Here is an 8,693-nt window from a genome sequence, read left to right as displayed (position 1 = left end):
AGTCCTAGTGGGAACGTCCTTAACGACATCAATTGTTGCAACCGGCCTGTCGGGCGGGGCCTTAGGACATACTTTATGGGCGGGACAAGACGTTAATAACAAACCACAAAAGGCCCTCACCTCCACAGCTGAACCTCTATCTGCCTTACAAAAACAAATCACCTCCCTAGCTAGAGTTACCCTACAGAACCGCCACGCATTAGACCTCCTCACGGCAGACAAGGGCGGCACTTACATCTTCCTCCAGGAAGAATGTTGCTATTATATCAATGAATCAGGACTAGTAGAAACCGATATTGTCAAACTCGCCAACCTAGCCTCAGACCTCAGAGCCAACCGCCCTGATTCTTTCCCCTCTTTTTTCCAAGGCTCACTTCTCACCTGGGTATGGCCAGTATTAGGACCCCTCGCTGTTATATTTATAGCCTGTCTTTTTCTGCCCTGCATTATAAAACTCATTCAAACCCAACCCGGAAGAATTTCTAACCAAACTTTTAACCAGCTTTTACTTAGGAACTACCAGCTCCTGGCCACCGAGGATCCTGCCCGCTCTTCACCAGATCAGCTAACCCGCTGTTAAAATGGACCTGCCTCATCAATGGTCCTTGTTCCTGGAAGCTTTGTCCACAGATGCCTGGATGCTCTCCCCTACAGCCTCCTACACACTGGACTCAACAAATCACCAACCTGTGGCTTCAGGGAACCTTTCTAGAGTTCTCCCCCTTCGAAATTATCTTATTCTCTACCCTCTTTTGGGTCCTGTTACAAAATCCCCAATCTTCCCCCAATTCCTCTTCCCCTACTACGCCCCCATCCAGCAGGAAGTAGCTCGAAGATCACGGCGACCCAGTCCCCACAAGAGGAAAAAGGGAGGAATGTAGGGACCCCATGGGCGCCTGAACAAAGGACACACCCTGGCAATATTGTGCCCTTCCTGGTTCTTCTCCACAGTAGAAAAGCTCGCTGGCGCCAACACCCAAGCCCACCCACGCCAAACCTCAGCCAGTCACAGGTCAAGGCTCACCTCCTGCCCAGCCCTGTCCAATCAGTTACTGCCCCGTCCACTCTCTCTCCAGCCCTGGAGCACAGCACCCTATAAATGTACGCACAGTCCTTAAATAAAGCAGAACTTCTCTGGCGAACTGCTAGCCCGGGTCTCGCGTGATTCCTTCGTCCGCGCGTCCCCTTCAGTATCAATGTTCAATTTACTGAAGTTGATAACTGTACTGTGGTTATGTAAGGGAAGAGCCTTATTCTTAGAGAATACCCGCTGAAGTACAGGGATAACATATGAATGCTACATGATACATGCGACTTACTCTTGAACAGTTTCAGGAAAATAAAATGTGGGTATACGTGTATAGGCATATATGCATGTGGATAGATGTGTACACATATGTACGTATATGTGTACATTATAAATGTGTGTACATTATAAATGTGTGCACATGTATGTATAGGCATGTATGCATACACATAAAATGTATGATTTATTTATGTGTGTGGAAAGAGAATGCAAATGATAAAGCAATGAGGCAAGATGTCAACGACCAGTGAAACCACCTGAAGTGTGCATGGGTGTCTTTTGTATCATCCTTGCACTTTTTCCGACAACAATTTCAAAAATTGTTCCCATGTAAAAAATTGTTTTCATATAATTTTGCTAGTTGACACAAAAACAACCATGTTGATTTTCATACTATTAATATTTACCCTAATTTTAATATTAACTATATATATATTTGAAAGTTATCTCTGAGAAGTGAAATATTGGAATTTTTTCCTATTATACACTTTTCAATCATTTCCAAATTTCTATAATCTACTAGTGTTACCTTCATATTCAGAAAGAATCAAAAAACAAAAACGTGCATCATTCTTAACACTCACAGGCTGCTTACCTGCAAGAATGCCTCCACCTTTCAATTTTAAAATATTTTTACATTTTTGAACTCGATTATCCACTACCATTAAACTATTAAAATGTTTAAATTATTGTGATATCCAGTTCTGTATAATTAAAGGACCTACTAAAAATTGTGATTTTTAAAATATCTCTAGCAGCCTTCACCACCTTACAAGGAGGTGTAAAAACCACACAGCAACACTGATGAGGAAGCTGCATTTTGGAGAGGTTCCATAATTTGTTCAAGGACTCCTGTGTAGTCAAGGGCAGAGACAAGATCCAAATCCAAGTCTGTCTACCCTCCAAAACCCCGGGTGTTTGTCCTGCTGCCTCTCCAAAGGTACTCAGTAAAAGGCTGCTGCATATAGTCAGATAATACCTTCAACTGCAGAACTGGCAAATGACTTCAAAAATAAAATTTCAAGCCAGACACTCCTTGTCTGGATACCTTATATTAATTTTTAACTCAAATAACCAGACAACTGCCCCATTTTCCACTTCATTTGTACATATACAATAATTGCTAACATTTGTTAAGCATCTGCTTTGTGACAAGCTCTGCTCTAAGAGTATTCCTCTGTATAAACAAATAGGCATAATTATTATCCTATTTACAGAGGAGGAAGCTGGGGCATAGTGAAATGAACTGCCCAAAGTCACAACGAGCAAAGTGACAGAACCAAAATTAGAACCAAGTTTCATTCCAGTCTTCAGACTCATGCCACTTTGATATGATGCCTTCCCAAGGTACTCACTCATGCTTAATATTTGAAACTCTACACTAAACACCATTGACATAGCTAATAAACAATGTTAACTGGTTGACGGGCCAGCTGTAAAGAGCCTGAATTTCAAAATACGTTCAATTCCAAAGCCATATGGCAGCCACACCTCATCTCCTAGACACTAGTACCATGTATTATGTGATAAGTTTTAGATACATTATTCCTTGATGTTGATTTTCAAAACATATTTTATACTCCCAGTACTTCCAGTGACAGAACAAAGTAAACTCTGTTTCACTGAATACTATTAAGTCAATTTCACAATGTCATTTCCCCTTTTTTCCAAAGGCAGCATGGTATGGTGAAAGGCCCAGGCTTAGGACCAAGACTTGGCTCCTCCGTGGTGAGTTTGGACAAGTCAGTTTCTCCAAGCTGTTCTTACCTGTGTTAAAAAGTTTGAAAGGTTGTTCTGAGAATGAGATAATGTATATAAAGTACCTGACATACAACAGGTGCTCTAAAAGTAGCTTTCATTGTTCCTCAAAATTTATGCATGTTTCAATTTACCAGGTTTTGGACATTCTGGACCCACCTATCTGCTGACTAGGTACAAGTCCCTACGCAATTTTTGCCTCCTGACAACAGGATCCCCATGATTCCAATATCCCAATCTGGTATAATCGCACCCTACTCCCACCCATACCCATACCCAGCATAGGGGAAGCATCAGTATTTACTAATACACGATGAACATCTAAACCAGGGTTCACAAATTCAGATAAATACAGGGATCATCCAGGCCACAAAGTAGTACAAGAGTATAAAACAAGAAGTGAGGGGAATTGTAAACAAAACTACTACTCAGCTCCAAAACATTGTGTTCCAAATCTTGAATTTTCGAAAGCAGAATTCCAGATCATTTCATTTCTCCACTTTCAACATGAAAGAAAAACGACCTCCATGCCAACACACATGCACACACAGTCTGTAGCACAAAGAGCAGCATGTGCAGGAAGTTGAAGATCTCACGTCCATACTTGTATAGCTCATCTCTCTTCCCTTAGAATTGTTTTACATCTAAAATTATGTATGCATCTGTACATATATAGTCACATGTAGTACATGGCCTTAGGGCAACACTTGTCAGACCAATTGTCTTCTGGCCAGCCTTCATATCTGAGTCTTAGAACCATCGCAAGCATGAAATCCAGGGAGTAAATTGAGATGTTCAGTGTGGTAGCAACAACATGAGTTCCAGAACCACTGGGAGATGGCATCAACAGACCCCATGTTAACATCAGGTAGTGACAGCATTGGCTATCAGACTTCTGTTAGCCAATAGTAGCAGCAGGACCTATGGTAGGTATGGGTGTTATAATTTCAATTCTAGCAGTGACAGAAACAGAAAACATCTCTATAATGTGTCCAAGCTGGTACAGCATAGGGAGAAATAGTGTATTCATTCATGGAACGCTTATGAGACACCCAAAGGGAATTATTTGGAAATTTGAGGGTATAAAAAATTTTAGGCAGTAGAGCTAGACAAATAATATTCTGAGTAAGGGACACACTTATGTGGCATCATAAAACATGCAAATATGCCATGTACTGGCTATAATTACATGCATATATAGTAAAACATTGAAACATAGACAACAATACAAAATAAATTTCAGATTAGTGGTTTAGTAGAGGAAACTGTGGTCAGGGGAGGGTACAAAAAGGGCTTCAATTATATATTTGATGGTTTGCCCCTTAAAATAAAAGATCTAAAGTAAATACAAAAAAATAAAATGTGTTAAAGCTGGGAAAAACTTAGTAAGGAAAAAATAAAATCAAAGCAAGGGGGAAATACTATTCTGTGGCCACTGTGCGATGGGAAACACATTATGCAAATATAAAACCTCATTTTCTATTGGCATCTGCAATGTACTTTTAGTACTGGAGAGACAGGTTTTCACATTTAAGTAGTTTAAGTATTATTTGTTGGAAACAAGGTTACAAGGTTTGTTAAATACTGAACAATGGTAGCTGTCTCCCCTCATTACCTTGTGGTGCATTTACTCTATTTTCTTTCTCAACCAAATGCATAGCAGTTACAAGGTTTGTTAAATACTGAACAATGGTAGCTGTCTCCCCTCATTACCTTGTGGTGCAAACATTATGATGAGAAGCACATTTTTAGCACTTTAAAGTTTATGTTGAGAAACTTCAAGTATATACTCCAATATACTCATCTCCCTGAAATTCCCATTCCACTCACCACTTATCTTACAAAGGAACCAGTTTACTCAATTAAAAGTTGAGATTATTAAAGCATTTCCTCATTGCAGAAAGACATATATGTATACGTGGTTATTCTCCCAGCTGATGAATTCCATGGGGGTCCCAACGTCCAAGGGCATTTTCCCCTCAGAGAAATGAGAATTCACTTATAAAATTTGAATTTTATTCCAGTAATTTCACAAAACTTGCTTGATGGCAAAGTACACAAAAGCATCCAAAGATATACTTTGGAAATATTTTCTTTTGATTCTCGATAGTTTAAGTTGAAGTGAAATATTTCCCTAAGTTTAATTCAAAGTAGCTTGATACACATCCTCATATATTTATCTATATATTATATACAATTACACTTCGGATTAAAATAGCACACAAAGAAAGCAAGTTTGCCACCCTCCACGCACAATTACATTTAAACTTTTTATGATTTCTAACCTCTACTTCTTGGGAAAAAATGTACTTAAATCAAACTCTTATTGCTCCAGAATCCAAAAGATTTCAATTATTTGTGATTTCAAACCTTTGCTTTTTTCTAGAACTTATGTTGTAATTTCTCTCCCCCCACCCTGAACATCTATATTATTTTTCCTAAGTGCCTTATTACTTATCTTTTGTTCTTTGCAGAAATATAAACAATATCAATAATTTAGACCACGAAGTCAATTAGTAAAAAGTCAAACACTGGGATCGCAACCCTCGGTGTCGCACCCGTAACCATGACCGGCAACAGGATCGCAACCCTCGGTGTCGCACCCGCACCGCGCTCAGCCAGTGAGCGGGAACCGGTCTCTATATGTGATCCGAACCCTCGGTGTCGCGCCTGCACCGCGCTCAGCCAGTGAGCAGACCGGTCTCTATATGGGATCCGAACCCTCGGCGGGAGCGCCGCCGCACTCCCAAGCGCCGCACTCAACCGAGTGCGCCACCAGGCCGGCCCAACCTGAGCAAGTTTAACCTCTCTACACCTGTCACCTCCCTCCTTCCACTCCACAATGGATATAAGTACCTATCTCATAAGATCTGTTGAGAATCAAGTTGAAATAAAACTGAGACCTGGCACATAGCAATAAGCATCCTGAAATCCATCTTAAACTTGAAAACCACCTCATGCCTTGAGACATATATGATGCACAAAATTAATTTCTTAGGTGGGTAGTCACTCACCTAAGAAATCAGTAGTCATTCCGGGTGTCAGCAAAATGGTAATTAAATACCAAAGCCCATAAAATGTCTCAAACTGCTTTTTATTTTTGCACTGACAGCTCACATTTATTTACAAGTTAAAAACCTTCACTGGTATCCTCGCAATCCTAACTAATCCTAAAAGATAGCCTTTGCATTAAGCAATACCTAATGGTGACTCCTGAAATTTAAGAAAAATTTTTTAATATTCGGAAAGTTGCCATGTATTGTGGGACTTAAAAGTCTGAATTAAACGTATTTTACATCTGCCTTCTGCATTTACACACCTATAAGGCAGGTGTCTGGCCGCATATTAAAATGACTGGCGCTTAAAAAAAAATACAGCACCAGGTTTGCACCCCATACCAATCCAGTACCTCTAGCGGTGTTCAGGCATCAGTATCCTATTCTTTTTAGTTCATCACATGAGTTAATGCACTGCCACACTTGAATACAAACACTGCTGAAACGTTATCTTAAACAGTTCCCTGCACCTTCTTTCAAGGTGGATGTTATATATAGGAACTGGAAAACAAAAAATTGAGTTTTAAAACAAAAGTAATGTGATAATAAGAGTATGCATAACTAGAAAGGGAACTACCTGCAGGCCAGGCCAATCAAGTGTTGCATTATAAAATGTCCATAACTTTAAGCAAGAAAGTGACTGTACACATAAAGCAAAACATTTTTGCGGTCACTTGTACTTAGCTTTCAATAAACCAGAGAAGTAACGACTTTAAATGGAAAAAAACAGGATATAAAAATGTAATTTATTATGCTTTAAAGAGACTATTATGGGGAAATCAAATGTTCATAGCAATTGATGCTGTTGTGTGGCAGAATTTCGCATTATTATTTTTTATAATTTATTTTCCAATTTGCCTAAAATGCAAACATTACTTCAAGGGGAAGATAAAATTTTCTTTTTCCTTAAGGGTATATGTTCGAACTTCTTTGTACCAACCTCTAGCTGGCTGGGCATTCCCAAGACGCAGAGAACTCCCTAGAAACATGGCTTCTACCAACACTGGAACTGAAAAATCAGCTGTTCTTATTTCCTACTAAAAAATACTTAACCTCTAGGTCACTGAGCAAGAGATTAGACTACTTGCCATCAGAACTCAAGTCGCAGTCAGTTGGCCCTTAATGCTTCCCATAACATAAATATGCAAACCATCATAATGTTTTTTTGTACTATGGAAAGGAAAATGACACTTCACATTTTTAAAGTTTATTTATTCACGCAATAGTTTAATTTCCCTTGAAAGCTAGAAAATAAAGACCATTTATTTTACTTTCTGATTTTGTTGTTTTTCCATACAGTAAGCACTGATCTTTCCCTAACTTTCATAAAGGTCAACTTTTGAAAATCTATGCACACACCAAAATCACTGAATAGGAATGTGCAAAGCTCTAGGAAAACTATTACTTGAATGTTTCTAAAGTGGCAGAAGATCACGATTTGGGGATACATCCTATAAAAACTGTTTTCTTTTTCACCTTATTGTTAAAACTTGTTTTCAAAGTGGTACCTATTTTAAAAGATTACAGACCAAAAGTAATTCCCATACCATCTAATATCAATTTTAGGAGAACTTCTGAGCTAAGAAACTTGAAAGAGAAATTTAAAATATTTTTCTTTGACCAGAATTTCTGAATTTGATACATATTTTTCTCCAAGTGTCATTTCTTTTTCTCTTAAAGTAATATATATCACACACTCAGAAAATAATTCTTAAATGTGTTTCTAGTTAATACAAGAAGGAGCAAAGTTAAGGTACATTAGTTATAGAAAGAATAAAGATAGTGCATTTAGTGTCACATATGAACTTAAGGCCTTCCTACTTGATTATAATTTCAGTATTAACAACAGTGCATTTCCCTCATGCTTACATACACAAATAAGCAGGTAGACAAAGCAAAATTTTCTAAACATGTAAAGAATGAAGACAAAACTTAATTTATATATTATCAGCCAATCAATGCAGGTGGACTCAAAGTATAACTGCTGATAGTAAAATAATCTGAATCTGATTACATTTCATAACAGCAATTAAAAAGAATAGAAATGAAGTCTCTTATACAATCAGAGCACCTCCTAATATGTAAAGCAGTTAAGAAGCCCACATATCCTTTGTTTTGAAGATTCTATCCATTTATAATCAAACCCAACCATTGCATAATGCATTTTGTAAGACACTTACCTAAAAATACATTGTATTTTGTTAATGTTTATTTATTACTGATATGGGAGGTATTTCTAGCCTAAACACTAAAACCATACATACACAGAAGACTATTAACAGTAGCCTGGGATACAGTCTTATGATAGGAAATTTCACATACACTTATTAAATAGCCTATCTTATGTTCATTATTTCAGTCATCTGTCAAATTAAGAAAAATTTTTTTCTACAAAGTTACCAGAAAAAGACACTGAGCTAGAGTCAAAAGATCAGATTTCTAGTCCAGTTCTTCTTTTACATATCTGTGAGACACAGGGAAAGTTCTCTTAACCTCAGATTTCTCAACTATAAAACAAAGGGGTTGGGCCGGCCCGGTGGCGCACTGCTACAGTGCGCCGCTTGGGAGCGTGG

The sequence above is a fragment of the Galeopterus variegatus genome, unplaced genomic scaffold (genome assembly GCF_000696425.1).
Source record: "Galeopterus variegatus unplaced genomic scaffold, G_variegatus-3.0.2 Scaffold2738, whole genome shotgun sequence".
Taxonomy (NCBI): domain Eukaryota; kingdom Metazoa; phylum Chordata; class Mammalia; order Dermoptera; family Cynocephalidae; genus Galeopterus; species Galeopterus variegatus.
Note: the sequence above shows the minus strand (reverse complement) of the source record.